Source organism: Gorilla gorilla, chromosome 8 (assembly GCF_029281585.2).
Source record: "Gorilla gorilla gorilla isolate KB3781 chromosome 8, NHGRI_mGorGor1-v2.1_pri, whole genome shotgun sequence".
Taxonomy (NCBI): domain Eukaryota; kingdom Metazoa; phylum Chordata; class Mammalia; order Primates; family Hominidae; genus Gorilla; species Gorilla gorilla.
In genome coordinates, this window is record NC_073232.2 from 86,924,854 (window position 1) to 86,944,200 (window position 19,347).

The window sequence follows — 19,347 nt, forward strand, 5'->3', positions numbered from 1 at the left end:
AACTCCTGGCCTCAGGTGATCCACCCGTGTCGGCCTCCCTAAGTGCTGGATTACAGGCATGTGCCACCATGCCAAGCCCTATGTTATGTTTTTGTTGTTGAGTTGTAAGAGTTCTTTATATATTCTGAATATTGAACCGTTATGAGATATACGATTTGTTAATATTTTCTCCCATTCTGTAGGTTGTCTTTCACATTCTTGATAATGTCCTTTGATGCAAAAGATTTATATTTATTTATTTATTTGGGGGCTTTCTGGCAAAACTGGAAAGCCAGCTAGACAAATTCTAAAAGAGCTGTAACACTCAAAAGATTTTCTTTTAAGAAAAAGAAAGGGAAGAGGAAGAACTGTATCTCACTTTTGTTGCTTTCTATAGTTATATATATATATATATATAATATATTTATAAATATATATATATATATATTTAAAACCAAGGCTGGGCACAGTGGCTCATGCTTATAATTCAGTGCTTTGGGAGGCCAAGGTGGGAAGATATCTTGAGGTCAGAAGTTCAAGACCAGACTGGCCAGGACAGTGAGATCCCGTCTCCATAAAAACTTTTAAGAATAGCCAGGTGTGGTGGTGCATGCCTGTAGTCCTAGCTACTTGAAAGGCTAATGTGGGAGGTTTACTTGAGCCCAGGAGTTTGGGACTGCAGTGAACTATGATTGTACCACTGTTTCAGCCTGGGTGACACAGTGAGACCCTGTCTGTAAAACAAAAAATTAAATTAAAAAAATTAAGAAATTCCAGAAATTTCTCTGTAACAAAATGCTCATTTGCCCTTGAGGTAGTTCTACTCTACTCTAATAAGCATAACAAACAAAACCAGGACCTAAAACCACTTGTCAATGGGACTGTTTCTTGTATTCTTTTTTCCATTTCTTCTCTGTTATGATCTGAAGCTTCTTTTTTTTTTTTTTAAGACTTAGTCTCGCTCTGTTGCCCATGCTGGAGTGCAGTGGCGCGATCTCGGCTCACTGCAAGCTCCGTCTCCCGGATTCACGCCATTCTCCTGCCTCAGCCTCCCGAGAAGTTAGGACTACAGGTGCCCGCCACCACGCCCCTGGCTAATTTTTTATATTTTTAGTAGAGACGGGGTTTCACCATGTTAGCCAGGATGATCTGGACCTCCTGACCTCGTGATCCAACCGCCTGGGCCTCCCAAAGTGCTGGGATTACAGGCGTGAGCCACCACGCCCGGCCATGAGCTGAAGCTTCTAATACCATGTGCATGTTAAGGTTCCTATTCCTGCCTGGCTCTTGTTCTTTTCAGATTGTCAGTTAGCAGCTCTATTGTTAAGTACAAATCACTTTCATTCCCCTTATTAGTCCCAGACCCCAGAGAGGTGGCCTTTCCCCTGGGGTGGGAGGTGTGGGGGGAGGTCCCTTATGTTGTGGGGGGTGGGACGCGGCAGGTCAGAGGGGTCCCTGCTCCATCTCAGGCACAGCCCTGCCTTCCTTCGCATCCTTTGCGCAGTTGTTCTTTTCTTTTCTTTTTTTTTTTTTTGAGACAAGATCTCACTGTGTCACCCAGGCTGGAGGGCAGTGGCAAGATCTTGGCTCACTGCAACCTCTGCCTCCTAGGTTCAAGCGATTCTCCTGCCTCAGCCTCCCGAGTAGCTGGGATTACAGGTGCGTACCACCACACCTGGCTAATTTTTGTATTTTTACTAGAGATGGGGTTTCACCATGTTGGCCAGGCTGGTCTCAAATTCCTGACCTCAGGTGATCTGCCCACCTCGGCCTCCCAAAGTGCTGGGATTATAGGCGTGAGCCACCGTGCCTGGCCTTATTAAGCCGTTTTAAGAATTAATGGAGGCCAGGCGTGGTGGCTCACGCCTGTAGTCCCAGCACTTTGGGAGGCCAAGACAGGAGGATCACCTGAGGTCCAGAGTTTGAAACCAGCCTGGCCAACATGGTGAAGCCCCATCTCTACTTAAAAACTACAAAAATTAGCCAGGGATGGTGGTGCGTGCCTGTAGTCCCAGATATTTGGGTGGCTGAGGCAGGAGAATTGCTTCAACTCGGGAGGCGGAGGCTGCAGTGAGCTGAGATTGTACCACGGCACTCCAGCCTGGGCAACAGAGCGAGACTCTGTCTCAAATAAAAAAAAAATTAATTGATATGGTTCACCACAAAAAGTTAGAAGTAGGTGATGACGATTTGCAGTTTGTTACAAGGAAACCGTGGCTCAACGAGGCAGTTTGTTGCAATGAAAGCAAGTCTCAGAGACTAGAGCTCTTGTCCCACCTACAAATATTGACCAGCAAGCTGGCAAGTAACAGCTGCAGAGCCTGTTCTGTAAGTTCTGTGGAATGGCAGCTCTCTGTTCTTTCAGGACATTGCAGGAAATGTTTACCTAAGGCAGATTCAACGATATCCCAGGAGCTGGACTGCACAGACTTAATCAGGACCGGGTGAGGGAAGCCTCTGAAAGACCAGGACTCAGGGCTGTGCCCAAAATCTTGGGCACCATGCAAAGTATAAGGGGCTACTGGAATTGCAGTGGCAGGAGGATCACGGCAGAACAATCTCTGAAGCCAGTCCAAGGAGCTTAAACCCAGCCATCCCATCAGTATAAAGTTGCTTATAAATCCACTGCGCCAATTAACAAAGCTAACCGAAGGGCTTAGGGTTTCCTCTCTGGAATAGGGGCTCCTGATTAGCCTTTCAGATGCTAACTAAACATCCCCAAATTGTGTGTTTCCAATTAAGAATTGTGAAGGTCAAATCTAACACACACACGCACGTGCGCGCGTGCACACACACACACACACAACCTTTGCTGAAGTACAGTACTTAAAAGTAAATCAGACAATATAAAAGCTTACAGCTCTTCAAATCATTTTGTGCTAAGTCAGAAAAAATGGCATGACTTATATCTAACCATGAATTCTGAAAACAAGCCACAAGTTCACATCTGGGCTCTCTGTCTTGTACCCGGTAACATAGACAGCCACCTGCCTGATCCCCATACCTCAGTCGGCTTCCCTGACACCGTACCTCCAGGTTTATCCTCTCACTGGGGACCCTGGGCATTTAGGAGTGTCCCTAGAAGGACTTCACATGAAGATGCAGGTAACTAGAGGACCCTTAAAAGGTAGCGCTTCAGCTGGGCATGGTGGCTTACGCCTGTAATCCCAACACTTTGGGAGGCTGAGGTAGGCTGATCACCTGAGGTCAGGAGTTCAAGACCAGCCTGACCAACATGGAGAAAGCCCATCTCTACTAAAAATACAAAAATTAGCCAGGCGTGGTGGTGTGTGCCTATAGTCCCAGCTACTCGGGAGGCTGAGGCAGGAGAATCACTTGAACCTGGGAGGTGGAGGTTGCAGTGAGCCAAGATGGCGCCATTGCACTTCAGCCAGGGCAACAAGAGCGAAACTCCGTCTCAAAAAAAAAGGTAGCGCTTCAGAAACAGAAAGTCAAATACCACATATTCTCACTTGGAAGCGAGAGCTAAACCATGGGTACCCATGGACATACAGAATGGAATAATAGACACTGGAGACTCCAAAAGGTAGGAGGGTGGGAGGGGGTAAGGGCTGAAAAATTACCTGTTGGGTACAGTGTTCACTGTTTTGGCGATAGGTTCACTGAAAGCCCAGCCTTCACCACTACACAATATGTCCATGGCAGAAATCTGTGCTTGTACCCCTGAAATTTCGAAAAAAGAAAAAAGAAGCAAAAAAGGTAGAGCTCGCACCCACTGCAAATGGTTTATGGGAAGGTGGTGTAGAAAAGGGTCCCTGAAGGTGGCCCTGGGAGAGGAGCCCAGGCAGAGACGGTCTCAGATCATGGGGGAGCCAGGAATGAAAAGAGGAGGCTTGGACATCTGGATGTGGGAGGAAGCAGAGGAAACCAGAAGTCAGGAAGGAGCGGTGCAAGATTCTGTTGAGTGCACAAGACCTTGAACATGCTTACAGATTAAATGTCCATCAGCTGCTTTAGCTGTTCACGGCTTTTCAGATTAGCTGCCCAGAGTGTGGGCAGCTTTTCAATAAGCACTGCTGATTATTCATTCTGGAGAAGCTCTGGCAGTGCCTCTCATACTTTCAGTGCCAGTTAGAATTGCCCCAGGTGCTGATTTGTAATGTAGACTCCGGGTCCCCATGCCCAGAGGTTCTCATTCAGGACACACGGAGTGAAACACAGGAATTCAGATTTTTAAGAACCACTGGTGATTCTATTGCACATTGGCCCTGATGTAGCACCCTCTAGGTGTGGAACACTTTTTTTTTCAACAGGAAAATAGCTTTATAAATTAGCAAATTTATTAAATACCATATACTCAATATAACATTTGAACAATTCTTCTTTTTCTTTTTTTTTGAGACAGAGTTTTGCTCTTGTTGCCCAGGCTGGAGTGCAATGGCATGATCCCAGCTCACCGCAACCTCCTCCTCCCGGGTTCGAGCGATTCTCCTGCCTCAGCCTCCTTGAGTAGCTGGGATTACAGGCATGCACCACCACACCCGGCTAATTTTGTATTTTTAGTAGAGATGGGGTTTCTACTGTTGGTCAGGTTGGTCTCAAACTCTCGATCTCAGGTGATCCACCGCCTCGGCCTCCCAAAGTGCTGGGATTACAGGCGTGAGCCACAACGCCCTGCCTACAATTCATAAAAGAAAACAGGGCACGGTGGCTCACATGTGTAGTCCTATCTACTCAGGAGGCTGAGGCAGGAGGATTGCTTGCGCCCTTGAACCCTCCCAGGGTTTCGAGGCTGCAGTGATCTAAGATCACGCCAGTGCACTCCAGTCTGGGTGACAGAGCAAGGCCCTGTCAAAAAAAAAAAAAAAAGAAAAAAAGAAAAGAGTCACTGAAATCCTAACAGTTTAGATACTGTCATTTCAGGAAATATTTAGGCATGAATGCATATGAATACATTTGCATAAGCAGGATCATACATTTCGTGGGACTTTTTGTTTGTTTGCTTGTTTGTTTGTTTGTTGTAGAGACGGGGTTTCGATATGTTATCCAGGCTGGTCTTGAGCTCCTGGCCTCAAGTGATCCTCCTGCTTCTGCCTCCCAAAGTGCTGCCTACCAAATGAGGATACTTAAATACCATCTTTTCTTTCTTTTTTCTCCCCCAACCCCTGCTTTTATCCTCCCCTACTCCTACCAGCATCTCCACCACTCTCTGGTGTGTGTCCTTCCATATTTTTCTCCTAGCTTGCATAAACAAACATATCTGTATGGGACTCTGTCACTGTTTGACAAAAATAAGTTCTTTTTAAAAAAAAAAAATAGAGATGGGGGTCTCACTATATTGCCCAGGCTGATTTCAAACTCCTAAACTCAATCGATCCTTCTACCTTGGCCTCCCAAAGTGTTGGGATTACAGGTATGAGCCACCATTCCCAGCCAAAAAAAAAAATAAATGTTTTTTTGTGGGGGGTTTATTTTTTGAGATGGAGTTTTGCTCTTGTTGCCCAGGCTGGAGTGCAATGGTACAATCTCAGCTTACTGCAACCTCTGCCTCCTGGGTTCAAGTGATTCTCTTGCCTCAGCCTCCCAAGTAGCTGGGATTACAGGCATGCACCACCATGACCGGCTAATTTTGTATTTTTAGTAGAGATAGGGTTTCACTATGTTGGTCAGGCTGGTCTTGAACACCTGACCTCAGGTGATCCACCCACCTTGGCCTCCCAAAGTGCTGGGATTACAGGTGTGAGCCACTGTTCCCAGCCAGGAAAAAAAAAAAAAAAAAAGAGTTCTTATGGTATATTCACTACTCTGTGATTTTGCCCTTTTTTTTACTTACTGTTACCTCTCTGAAACCCCTTTAAATGAGTGGGTGCAGATTTAATGGTTCCTTCCAATGGCTGCATGATATCCTATGGCAGGGCACAACTCGCATGTTCTCTATTTCTATTATTCTGCCAACAAAACAGTGCTGCAAGACGTGCCTGGCTGACAAGCAGTTTATAATATTTCAGGCTAACCTGTTGTGTTTGGATCGTTAGCTCTGGTTGTATCATAAGCCACACCAAAAGTTAGTGGCCTAAACCAGTAATCATTTGACTTAGCTGAGGCTCCGCCAGGTGGTATCATTAAGCTCTGGGCTGGCTCTGCTGATCTCTGCTGGGTGCCCGTGTGTGTTTTTGGTCAGCTGGCAGTTGGCCAAAACTTGAAGTCTGGGGATTAGTAGGCTGGTTGGCCTGGGGGCAGGAGGGTCTCAGCTGGGGTGTCTTGTCTCTGCTCCATGGGGGCTGTCATCCTCCAGTAGGCTGGCCCCAGCCTTTCCACATGGTGCTCCCAAGGTTCCAAAGCACAGCAAGAGAGGCAAGCCCAAGTGTGCATCTCTGCTTGTGGCATGTTTGTTTTTGTCCCACTGACCAAGACAAGCCATGTGGCCATACCTGGAGTCAGTATGAGAGGTGACTACTCAAAAACATGGGGCCAATGCGGTGGCTGACACCTGTAATCACAGGACTTTGGGAGGCCAAGGCAGGAGGATCACTTAAGGCCAGAAGTTTGAGACCAGCCTGGGTATCACAGCAAGACCTTATATCATTTAAAAAAATTAAAAAAAAAAAAAGAAGAACATAAGTATGGAGGGAGAGGAATTATGCTGGCCATTCTTTTTTTTTTTTTTTTTTTTTTTGAGATGGAGTCTCACTCTGCCACCCAAGCTGGAGTGCAGTGGCGCCATCTCGGCTCACTGCAACCTCTGCGTCCCAGGTTCATGCAATTCTCCTGCCTCGGCCTCCTGAGTAGCTGGGATTACAGGTGCCCACCACCATGCCTGGCTAATTTTTGTATTTTTGGTAGAGACGGGTTTCACCATGTTGGCCAGGCTGGTCTCAAACTCTTGACCTTAGGTGATCCTCCCACCTTGGCCTCCCAAATTGCTGGGATTATAGGCGTGAGCCACTGCACCCGACCATGTTGATCATTCTTATACACAGTCTACCCCATCTGCTAAGAGGCTCTAAATGTTTAATAGGAAATGAAAGTCTTGGGAAATTTGTGAATCAGAGGACAGGAGCTTGTCTTTTCCTGCCCAAAGATTGGTTTCAGTGATGTGACAATGTTAGCACATTTCTAATGATCCAAGTGTTGTAGAACATACTCTGGGACTCAGGCTCTGGAAGAGCTGACACCATCTGACCTGTCCTCCCTCCCTCCACAAAAGCTCCCATTGGAGACCTCTCCCAGCAGCTGCTCTTTGCACCTGTTCCTGTGAGGCCTCAGGAAATTTCCTCTTTCTTTAGCTCTCATATATCCAGGGGTTACATATATACAAATATACTGCCTGTTGGCCAGGTGTGGTGGCTCATGCCTGTAATCCCAGAACTTTGGGAGGCCAAGAGGTGCAGATCATTTGAGGCCAGGAGTTCGTGACCAGCCTGGCCAACATGGTGAAACCCTGTCTCTACTAAAAATACAAAAATTAGCTGGGGGTGGTGGCGCACGCCTGTAATTCCAGCTACTCGGGAAGCTGAGGCAGAAGAGCTTGAACCTGGGAGGTGGAGGCCACAGTGAGCTGAGATCGCACCACTGCACTCCAGCCTGAGCGACAGAGCGAGACTCTGTGCTTCTCAAAGTTTAATGTGCATGTGAATCACCCAGAGATCTTGTTAGATATGCAGAATTTCAGACCCTTTCTGTGACAGCTGACTTGGCATCTGTTCTGCCAGGCACGGTGGCTCACGCCTGTAATCCCAGCACTTTGGGACGCTGAGGTGGGTGGATCACCTGAGATCGGGAGTTCAAGACCAGCTTGACCAACACAGAGAAACCTCGTCTCTACTAAAAATACAAAATTAGCTGGGTGTGGTTGCTCATGCCTGTAATCCCAGCTACTTGGTAGGCTGAGGCAGGAGGATCACTTGAACCCCGGAGGCGGTGGTTGTGGTGAGCTGAGATCGTGCCATTGCACTCCAGCCTGGGCAACAAGAGCGAAACTCCATCTAAAAACAAAAACAAAAGCTCTACAGCTGTTTTTTCTTTTCAACCTGGACTGCATGGTAGAATCTCCTGGGGAAGCTTTAAAGTATGAGTGCTGGGTGCCCCTGCCTAGAGATTCTGATTCACTTGGTTTTGGGTGCACCTTGGGCATTGGGCACCACTAGGCTTGAAGGGTTGGGGAAAGGGAGGGCTAGAGGAACCTGGAGGGAGCAGTGTAGAAGAGGACTCAACCACTGCTAACCTGCAGCCTGGCAGGGAAATGGCCAAGGGGGAATTAATATCCCACCCTCCCTCTCCTCCCACTCTCTCATTTGCTGCCAGAGTGTACCACGCACTAGACCCAGTTGGATTCCAGAGCACAGGGAAGCACAGTTGAAGCAGTCCATAAATGTCATCTCCTGGAGCACCAGATGGAATGAAGAAGGATGGAGAATGGGTCTGAATCCTGGGGCTCAAGATGGAATGAAGGATGGAGAATGGGTCTGAATCCTGGGGCTCAAGATGGGATGAAGAAGGATGGAGAATGGGTCTGAATCCTGGGGCTCAAGATGGGATGAAGAAGGATGGAGAATAGGTCTGAATCCTGGGGCACAAGATGGGATGAAGAAGGATGGAGAATGGGTCTGAATCCTGGGCTTAAGATGGGTTGAAGAAGGATGGAGAATGGGTCTGAAAAGGCAAATAGAAATGATCCAGCCAGGTGCGATGGCTCACACCTGTAATCCCAGTGCTTTGGGCAGCCAAGGCGGGCAGATCACTTGAGGTCAGAAGTTTGAGACCAGCCTGGCCAACATGGTGAAACCCCATCTGTACTAAAAATACAAAAATTAGCCAGGAGTGGTGGCACATGCCTGCAATCCCAGCTACTTGGGAGGCTGAGACACAACAATTGCTTGAACCCGGGAGGGAGAGGTTGCAGTGAGCCAAGATAACGCTGCTGCACTCCAGCCTGGGCAACAGAGTGAGACTCTGTCTCAAAAAAACAAGCAAACAAACAAACAAGAAAAAGCCAAATGAAATTCTCCAGCAGAGGATGCTTGTTTTAAAATGCAGATTTAAGAGGGCCGGGCGCGGTGGCTCACGCCTGTAATCCCAGCACTTTGGGAGGCTGAGGTAGGTGGATCACCTGAGGTCACCTGAGTTCAAGACCAGCCTGGCCAACATGGCAAAACCCCATTTCTACTAAAAATACAAAAATTACCCAGGTATGGTGGCACACGCCTGTAATCCCAGCTACACCGGAGGCTGAGGTGGGAGAATCGCTTGAAGCCGGGAGGCGGAGGTTGCAGTGAACTGAGATCACACCAGTGCACTCTAGCCTGGGCGACAGTGAGACTCTGTCTCAAAAAAAAAAAAAAATGGTGTTTAACACCAGGTTCGGTGGCTCATGCCTGTAATCCCAGCACTCTGAAGGCCGAGGCAGGCAGATCACTTGAGGCCAAGAGTTCGAGAGCAGCCTGGCTAACATAGCAAAGCCCCGTCTTTACTAAAAATACAAAGAATTAGCTGGGCGTGGTGGCACACGCCTCTAATCCCAGCTGCTTGGGAGGCTGAGGAATGAGAATCACTTTAACCCCAGAGGCGGAAGTTGCAGTGAGCTAATATTGCACCACTGTACTCCACCCTGGGCAACAGGGTGACTTTGTCTCAAAAAAAAAAAAAAAAAAAAACCTGGGTGCAGTGATGCATGCCTGTAGTCCTGGCTATTTGAGAGGCTGAGGTGGTGGGAGAATCTCTTCTGCCCTGGAGTTTGAGACCAGCATGGACAACATATTAATAGCAAGACTCCATCCCAAGAAAAAAAAAAAAGAATGGTGTTTAAATATTTACCAGAGGAAAATGAAAGAAGTGTATTCTTGATAAGACATGGACTCTACATGACATGAAACATTCCTCTGAGGACTGAGCCTTGTATCATTTTTACGTAACCTGAATGTCCGACATCCCTCCACCTGTGACCACAGGGGAGGTTGCGCTTTATTTTGATGCTCAGCGTCCAGTGTCACAACTGTCCACTGGCTTGAGCATAAGAAATAATTTTGCCTCAGATTCTCCCAGCCCCGCTGCAGGATTTCTAGGGACCACAGTGCTTCCCACGTGCCCACACCCTCTTAGCTGCAGTCGCCACAAGCATTTGCTGTCTCCTTCCCTTCCTTTAGGTCCACAGCTGCTGCCCACACCATTTCTGGGAGAAGCCTCACCATGACTTCTGCCCTCCCAAGAAGGCCATGAGTCGTTCCAGTCGTTCCAGTCATCCACAGCTGCTGCTCACACCATTTCAGGGAGAAGCCTCGCCACGACCCCTGCCCCCACAAGAAGGACATGAATCGTTCCAGGCTGCCTTTGGGTTTCGCCAAATTTCCAGTCCTGGGGGGCATTAGATTTGACTTGGCTTTTATGGAGAGGTGAGGCAAATGCCCACCCTTCAACTCTTCTATCCTGGACCACACTTTTAATGGCACAAACTGTTATTTTAGAACTGTCAGGAGTTCTTCCTATGGCTGGAGATAAAGTGTGTATCTCACCTTTGCGGAGGCTGGAAAGCTGCTGTATGAGAGGTGAGAGCTGGGTTTTGCATCCTAGGGTAGAAGCTCTTTCTGGGATTGGGGCACACCGTCCTTCATTCTCACTGAGGAACCATTTTTGTCCCATTGTGGAAGGCTTGACCCAGGGAAGGAAATCAAATCAAGATGCTTCAGACTGAGATGCCAAAATTATTTTTCCATTATGTAAGCTGGATATATTTTTAGCAGCTCTGTAGTTTTGCAGATATATTTTTTAAAGTATGTATTTTGTTTTTTGTGTGTATATGTGTGAGTATGTATGTATGTATGTGCATGTGTGTGTGTGTGTGTTTTGCTCAGGTATTTGCTTCTGGGAGATCATAAGTCCAGAGCTGCTGAAATCACACACATGATGTCACTTAAGAATAATAACTCAGACCAGGAGAAACATACTCTCAGGTCTTACAACCGCCTCACCTGGGCCATACAGAACCATATGACAATCTGTAGAAAGGAAGGGTTATCTCCCACCTTTGATTGACCTATGGTGGAAAAGGAGGCAGCCTTGCAGGTATGGAACGGGGGCCCATGCTCTAGCAGGGGGCTTATACTCTGGAAAGAGTGATCCCTCGATGCCAGGGAGGCCGGGGGCTAAGCTGGGGACTTCCTAGCAGTGATATCAACACTGAATTTTGAGTTTTTGTTTTCCGCATTGTAATCCCTTTTAGTCTCAAGATATCAATAAAGTTGAGTCCTCAGAACAGCTTGGAGTTAGCAACACTTTGGAGCCGGCCCATCCAGTGCTTGAGAGCACAGTCACATTACTGTCACCAGCTGGCAAGGAGTGGCAACAGAGGAGCAGCAAAGAGGAGCAATAGCCAGAAGGAATGCGTGCAGCATGTGCGGGCCCCTCACAGAGTCTCCGAAACATTCGGAGGGAGCCCATGCAGGTTGGACTGTCTGCAGAGAGGCAGACAGGGACCAGAGTGAGTTGGGTGGGAAGGTTGGCCACTCCCTGCCCACCATCACCAAGCCCGGGGAACTTGGGCATCTTCAGTTAACCCCCTTTTTTTTGAGACAAGGTCTCTCTCTGTTGCCCACGCTGGAGTCCAGTGGCATGATCATGGCTCACTACAGCCTCCAACTCCTGGGCTCAAGCTGTCCTCTGCCTCAGCCTCCCAAGTAGCTAGGCCTACAGGTGTGTGCCGCCATGTCCTGCTAATTTTTTAATTTTTTGTAGAGACAGGGTCTCGTATGCTGCACAGGTTGGTCTTGAATTCCTGGCTTCAAGTGATCCTCCTGTCTCGGCCTCCCAAAGTACTGGGATTACACGCATGAGGCGCTGTGCCTAGCCCACCCCTCTTTCTTTGAGTTTCAAAACAGCTCTACTCTGCCTAGCATCCTACAAAGCCCTCAAGTCCTGTTTCATCATCTTCTGGCCATCACCCCTTGCCATGAATCTCACAAGAATCAATTGCATCTATTTCTAGCCCTCTGAGCCCAGTCCAAGGGCCCACAAAAGGAATGATTGCAATGCCTGACTTTTTCTTCCCCTCTACTTTCTACCCTCCCATGGGCTTACTCAAAACTCCTCCTTCCTCTCCTGGTTACAGAACAAAAGTTTTTCTGCACATAAATGGGCTGACATAGAGCCAGCTGTGGCCTAGCTCAGCCAGCTCAGAATGTTCTATTGCACTTATTCCTGGCTCTCAGATGGAATCTCCTTGATGGTATCAGGTGGAATTGTTAGGGCAGCTTGCTCTTCATCACCTTTCAATAGGGCACACCTTTCTGCCTAGGATATGTGCAGGAAGACAAGGCCCTTCTGTGGCATTTTTTGAGGCATATCACAGGGACCCACTCCGTCCATCATCTGTCCCAGTATGTGAATATTCCCCTCCTCAGTCACTCCTCATCTAAGTACCAGGCAGCTGTTGCCCAGTGTGTCCAGACCACTCGCAGCACTAGGGCATCCCACCTCCACTGCCCCGGAATCCTGAGAGCAGTTAAACGCTGGTCTCCAGATTCCTGCCGCACTGCTTTAAACGCAAGTTCCCAGCTCTTCCCTCTCCTCCCATCCTCTTATTCCATGATGCTTTGCATTTTCTCCCCAACCATCCTCGCCGTTCCCTTGTTTTTCTATCACAAATAAATTCCATCATGTTTCTAACTATTAACTCATTTTATTCAATCAACAATATAAGCCAGGCGCAGTGGCTCATGCCTGTAATCCCAGCACTTTGGGAGGCTGAGGCAGGCGGATCACTTAAGGCCAGGAGTTCAAGATCAGCCTGACCAACATGATGAAACCCCATCTCTACTAAAAATACAAAAAATTAGCTGGTAATGGTGGCACATACTATAATCCCAGCTACTCAGGAGGCTGAAGCACAAGAATCGCTTGAACCTGGGAAGTTGAGGCTGCAGTGAGCCGAGATTGCATCACTGCACCTCAGTCTGGGTGACAGAGTGAGACTCTGTCTAAAAAAAAAAAAAAAAAAAAAATCAGGCTGGGCACTGTGGCTCTTGCCTGTAATCCCAGCATTTTGGGAGGCCAAGGCGGGCAGATCACGAGGTCAGGAGTTCGAGACCAGCCTGACCAACATGGGGAAACCCCGTCTCTACTAAAGATACAAAAAGTTAGCTGGGCGTGGTAGCACACACCTGTAATCCCAACTACTCAGGAGGCTGAGGCAGGAAAATCGCTTGAACCCGGGAGGCAGAGGTTGTAGTGAGCCAAGATGGCACCACTGCACTCCAGCCTGGGTGACAGAGTGAGACTCTGTTTAAAAAAAAAAAAATCAATATTTATTTTAAAGGTAAGTAATGCACTAGGTATTGTTCTATGCATTGAGAACACAGCGATGAATAATATAAACAGGTGTCTGCTCAGGTGCTTACAGTGTAGTAAAGGACAAATAAAAACAAATGAGTAAAGAGAAACACATAAATAAAGTATATCCTTTCCATGGTGACAAGTACCTTGATAATGGAATGGTGTGCCAGAGGCACAGAACAGGTGTGTCTTTAGATAATATGATGGGAGAGGCTCTATCTGAGAATGCCAGTTTGCTAAAGGTCTGAATGACGGGAAGAGCCCAGCCACAGGGCAGTTCCAGGTTGAAGAACAACTTTCTAGATGGGTAACACTATAAATTCATGATCGCCGCCCTGGGATGTGTGCATAGAACATCCCGGCAATCCTCTCAGGTATTTGGTCAGGCTCCCTCACCTGCGTTGCTCATTGGCTGTTCCAAAACTTTTCCACCCTATTCAAGGCCATATCTCATTCCTGCCTTCTTCTTGCTCAACAACTGAGTCTGCCTTTTACTTCACAGAGAAACTTGAGTGTGTCGGGGAACTTCATTCCCGTCCCACCTCCCCATACCTGCAGGTTCACTACAAATCCATATGTTCTTTTCCTTCCCATCTCAGAAGCATCCCTTCATCTCCATATTCTCATGTTCCACATTCACCTCTTCCCATCTCCTCAAGGCTGTGACCGGCCCTCTCCGATAATTCCAACTTAGGGCCGGGCGCGGTGGCTCACGCCTGTAATCCCAGCACTTTGGGAGGCCAAGGCAGGTGGATCACCTGAGGTCGGGAGTTTGAGACCAGCCTGGCCAACATGGCATCTCTACTAAAAATACAAAAATTGGCTGGGCACGGTAGTGTGCACCTGTAATCCCAGCTACTTGGGAGGCTGAGGCAGAAGAATCATTTGAACCTGGGAGGCAGAGGTGGCAGTGAGCTGAGATCACACCACTGCACTCCAGCCTGGGCGACAGAGTGAGACTCTGTCTCAAAAAAATAAAAAGAAAAAGAAAAATAATTTCAACTTCTTTTGTGTTGTCATCTTCCATTCAGCATAGAAGAAATGCTCACATCTCCCTTAACAGAAATGCTTTCTTCACTCTCACAAACTGCTAGTGGTCAATTTAAGTTGGCTAATATAAAAGTTACAGTAATATCAAGCTATTCAACAAGCATTTTGCAATACATTTCAAAGGTCTTAGACTTTTGCCTAAATTTTGATTCAGGAATTCTACTTCTAGAATTTATCATGATTGTGCTCTAAGGCATAGTGACAAAGAGGGTCATGCTAGTGCTGTTTATAATACTGAAAAGCTGTAAAACCATTATGTTCAATAAATAGGAGAAATTATTTAAATAAAATATGTAGGTATGGCCAGGTGTGGTGGCTCACGCCTGTAATTCCAGCACTTTGGGAGGCCGAGGTGTGTGGATCACCTGAGGTCAGGAGTTCAAGACCAGCCTGGCTAACATGGTGAAACTCTGTTTCTACTAAAAGTACAAAAACTTAGCCAGGCATGGTTGTGTGAGCCTCTAATCCCAGCTCCTCGGGAGGCTGAGGCAGGAGAATTGCTTGAACCCGGGAGGCAGAAATTGCAGTGAGCCATGATCACGCCATTGCACTCTAGCTTGGGCAACAAGAGTAAGAAAACTCTGTCTCAAAAAAAAAAAGTAGGTATATAATAGAGCACTATCTGCTGCCGTTAAACATGCTGTTGTAGGAAAGACAATTATGACATGAAAAATTATTCACGATTTATAAAAACACAAAATGTAGTCAACAAAATGATATGAATACCGCGATACCATTTAAAAAGTATATTTCTGCTTTTAAAAAGACTATAAGTATACTGTGTATACCAAAATGTTAACAGCGATTATCTAGGGGGAGAAGACATTATATAAAGTAGCTTATACTTTCATGCTTAACTGTATATAGTACTCTACATTTTTATTGTTGTTGTTCTTGTTTTTTTTTTTTTTGTTTTGTTTTGTTTTGTTTTGTTTTTGAGATGTAGTTTCACTCATCTCTTGCCCAGGCCAGAGTGCAATGGCACAGTCTTGGCTCACTGCAACCTCCGCCTCCCAGGTTCAAGTGATTATCTTGTCTCAGCTTCCTGAGTAGCTGGGATTACAGGTGCCTGCCACCACACCAGGCTGATTTTTTTGTATTTTTAGTAGAGATGGGGTTTCACCATGTTGGCCAGCCTGGTCTTGAGCTCCTGACCTCAGGTGATCCACCCTCCTTGGCCTCCCAAAGTGCTGGGATTACAGACATGAGCCACCGTGCCCAGCCTGTTGTTGTTTTTTGAGATAGGGTCTTGCTCTGTTGCCCAGGATAGAGTGCAGTGGGGTGATAATGGCTCACTGCCACCTTAGTCTCCTGGGCTCAGGTAATCCTCCCACCTCAACCTCCCAAAAGGGAGGAGGTATAGCATCACTATACCTGGCTAATTTATTTTATTTTTTTATTTTTTGTAGAGATAGGTTCTCACTATGTTCCCTAGACTGGCCCTGAACTCTTGGGTTCAAGCAGTCCTCCTACCTCAGCCTCCCAAAGTGCTAGGATTACAAGCACAAGCCACTGCACCTGGCCAGTATTCTAAATTTTCTATTGTAAGATTATATGGCTTAGTAATGAGAATAAATTATTTTTATATTTCTTCTTTGTTCTTGAGTATTGTTCACTTTTCTTTTTTCAGGAATAAACTCCTTCAAAGCTTAAATGGTCCCAGACAACCCTTTCTCCCTCATTCCTCCAATTCTACACAAATTAATCTATTTTTTTTTACATTGGGTAAAATCTAAGCCATCACCTTTCTCTATTTTTTCTTCCTTTCTTTCTTTCTTTTTTTTTTTTTTTGAGATGAAGTCTTGCTTTGTTGTCCAGGCTGTAGTGTAGTGGCGCGATCTCGGCTCACTGCAGCCTCTGCCTCTTGTGTTCCAGGGATTCTCCTTCCTCAGCCTCCCAGGTAGCTGGAATTACAGGCACACACCACCACACCCAGCTAATTTTTATATTTTTAGTAGAGACAGGGTTTCACCATGTTGGCCAGGCTGGTCTCAAACTCCTAACCTCAGGTGATCCACCTACCTCGACCTTCCAAAGTGCTAGGATTACAGACGTAAGCCACCATGTCCAGCCTATTTTTTCTTTATTTTTTTATTATTTTGGGAGAGAATTTTGCTCTGTCACCCAGGCTAGAGTGCAGTGGCCTGATCATGGCTCACTGTAAGCTGGAACTCCTGGGCTCAAGGGATCCTTCCACCTCATCTTCCCAAGTAGCTGGGACTGTAGGCATAAGCCACCACACCTGGCTAATTTTAAAAGTTTTTGTAGAGATGATGTCTCGCTATATTGCCCAGGCTGGTCTCAAACTCCTGGCCTCAAGTGATCCTCCCACCTACGCCTCCCAAAGTATTGGAATTACAGCCGTGAGCCATTGCATCACCTGTCTTTCAAGATGTCTGTTCCATTTGTCTTCTCTCTCAGTAAATGACCTTGCCTCTTACTTCACAGAGAAAATTAAAACTAACAGGTGAGAATTCTTTTACCTTTCATGAATCCTATAGAGTGCTGGAAGCTAGTGGTACAAAGATTAAAGAGCATAGCCTCCGGAGCTTTCCATCCTGTGAGCTTTGGGGATTTGTTTGGACATCGGGAAAGAGATTTTCCCCCAGCCAGTATACATTACACTAATATTTACTGAAAACTTAATGTATAACCTGTTTGGCCAGATCTAAGGATAAGTTTGAATTATATGATTGAAGATGTCTAAAAGTCATAGCAGTAAAATTTAGCAGAGATACATGGAAAAGTTTGTATACAAATGAGAATCCCTAAGACAGCACAGCTTGTGATTGAATTCTAGCTTGTCACTTGTTATGAAAGTTTACTACTGCATCCTTCCTTTGGATGCACTCATATAACAAATACACCAGCAAATCTGAGTGTAGTCTGTGTTCTGTGAAGGCATACAGAGATGGGCACAAACATAATAACATCACTATGATGATGGAAGTAGAAATAGAGTTCAGTAATCAACCAGAAGAAGACCCTAAGGGAAGCCTCCATGGAGAAGATGAGATTTGAGTTGGAACTTGAAAGACATCTGCCACCATTTATTTATGTATATCCTTGCATGTTCCAGAAGGAGTTAATATAGTTTCAAAAACAAATGCAAGATGTTGACTTCCAGAAAAAAAAGGAGCAGATGCACTTTTCCCTATTCATCTCACCAAGTACAACTAAAACCCTGGACCTCACATATAAAACACACAAAGACTCTGAAAGGTGGAGGGAAGAAATTAGCCTGACGAGGGACCTCGGAACCTGAAGAACAACAGTAGTGAGTTTCCTGGGTTTTCTTTCTGACTCATATTCCCCATTCTGGATGCCAGAGAAGCTGGTAACACAGAAACACCAATAGGAACAAAAATCAGAAACAAAACAAAACTCAAGAAAAATCTGCTCTTTCTAGCCAAAGGAAGAGAAAAGGGGTAGCCTGGCAAGAAGGAAATCTTTTAGATAAACAACCACTCTACTCCAGCCAAACATCACAGATAAAGCTGTGGCTCCACTGTCACTCCCACCGGCAAAGGCTGACTGGAGGGTTCAGAATGCTACTGTTGCCAAAAGCTTGCAGTGATGAGACAGACACCACTGGGGTTGTGTCAGAGGAAGCCTAGTGGAGAGTCAAGACTTTCATCCCTGCCCAGGGTAAGGAAGTGACCTCCCATGGCCTCAGTAGGGGCGATGTGGGGAGAAGTAACAAGGCACCCTTGTGCCCCCCATCTAGGATAATCAGTGGAGGCCTAGTAGGGGGGCTGAGCTTCCACCCCTACTTATCAAAAACAAGGAGGTGTCCCAGGCATCAGTGAAGGCAGAATGGGGTATCCTGGGGTCAACACCTACCTAGCAGTAATGAGTAGAGCAATGTGAGAGGAAGTCTGTTCAACAGAAGATTTAAATAAGAGACACAATGTCTAACATAATACCCCAAATGTCTATGTTTCAACAGAAAATCACTCATCATACCAACAACCAGGAAAATATCAACTGGAATGAGAAAAGATAACCAGGATACACCAACACCAAGATGGCACAGATGTTAGAATTATCTGACAAGGATTTAAAAATAGGCATTATAAAAATGCTTTAGGCCGGGCACAGTGGCTCACGCCTGTAATCCCAGCACTTTGGGAGGCCGAGGCAGGTGGATCACCTGAGGTCAGGAGTTTGAGACCAGCCTGGCCAAGATGGTGAAACCCTGTCTCTACTAAAAATACAAAAATTAGCTGGGTATGGTGATAGGTCCCTGTAATCCCAGCTACTTGGGAGGCTGAGGCAGGAGCATTGCCTGAACCAGGGAGATGGAGGTTGCAATGAACCCAGATCGTGCCATTGCACTGCAGCCTGGGTGACAAGGGCGAAACTCCATCTAAAAAAAAAATGCTTTAATGAGGCCAGGCATGGTGTCTCATGCCTGTAGTCCCAGTGCTTTGGGAGCCTGAGGCAGGAGGATCACTTGAGGATAGGTGTTCGAGACCAGCCTGGGCAACATAGTAAGACCTTGCATCTACAAAAAATAAAACTAAAAAATTTAGTTGGGTGGCGACATGTGCCTGCACTCCCAGCTACTTGGGAGGGTGAAGTGGGAGGATCTCTTGCACTTAGGAATCCAAGGCTGCAGTGAGCTATGATTGCACCACTGCACTCCAACTTAGGCAACAGAGTGGAGTACAGTGGTGCAATCATAGTCTCTTAATAAAAAAGAAAAAAGCTTCAGTGATCAATTATGAACATACTTGAACCAAATGGAAAAAAATATAAATCTGACCAAAGAAATAAAAGCTATAAAAAAAACTCAAGTCAAAAATTTTGAACTGAAAATACAATAACCAAGTGAAAAACTCAATGGATGGGTTCAATAGCAAAACAGAGAAAATAAGCTGGAAAAAGAAAAGATCATTAGAGACCTGTAGAAAATTATCAAAATATTTGTGTCATCAAAGTCCCAGAAGAGGAGAAAGGTGGCAGAAAGTACTAGAAAAGTATTTGAAGAAATAATGGCTGAAATTTCCCCAAATTAGGCAAGATACATAA

At 46.2% G+C, this 19,347-nt stretch overlaps 1 non-coding gene across 1 annotated transcript; it reads right to left on the reverse strand.

Annotated features, from left to right (window-relative positions):
* Positions 1-245: 245 nt before the first annotated feature.
* LOC115936105 (U7 small nuclear RNA) lies at positions 246-306 on the reverse strand. Its single transcript, XR_004071687.1, has one exon. It is a non-coding gene; the product is annotated as a U7 small nuclear RNA (small nuclear RNA).
* Between the last annotated feature and the right edge of the window lie 19,041 nt (positions 307-19,347).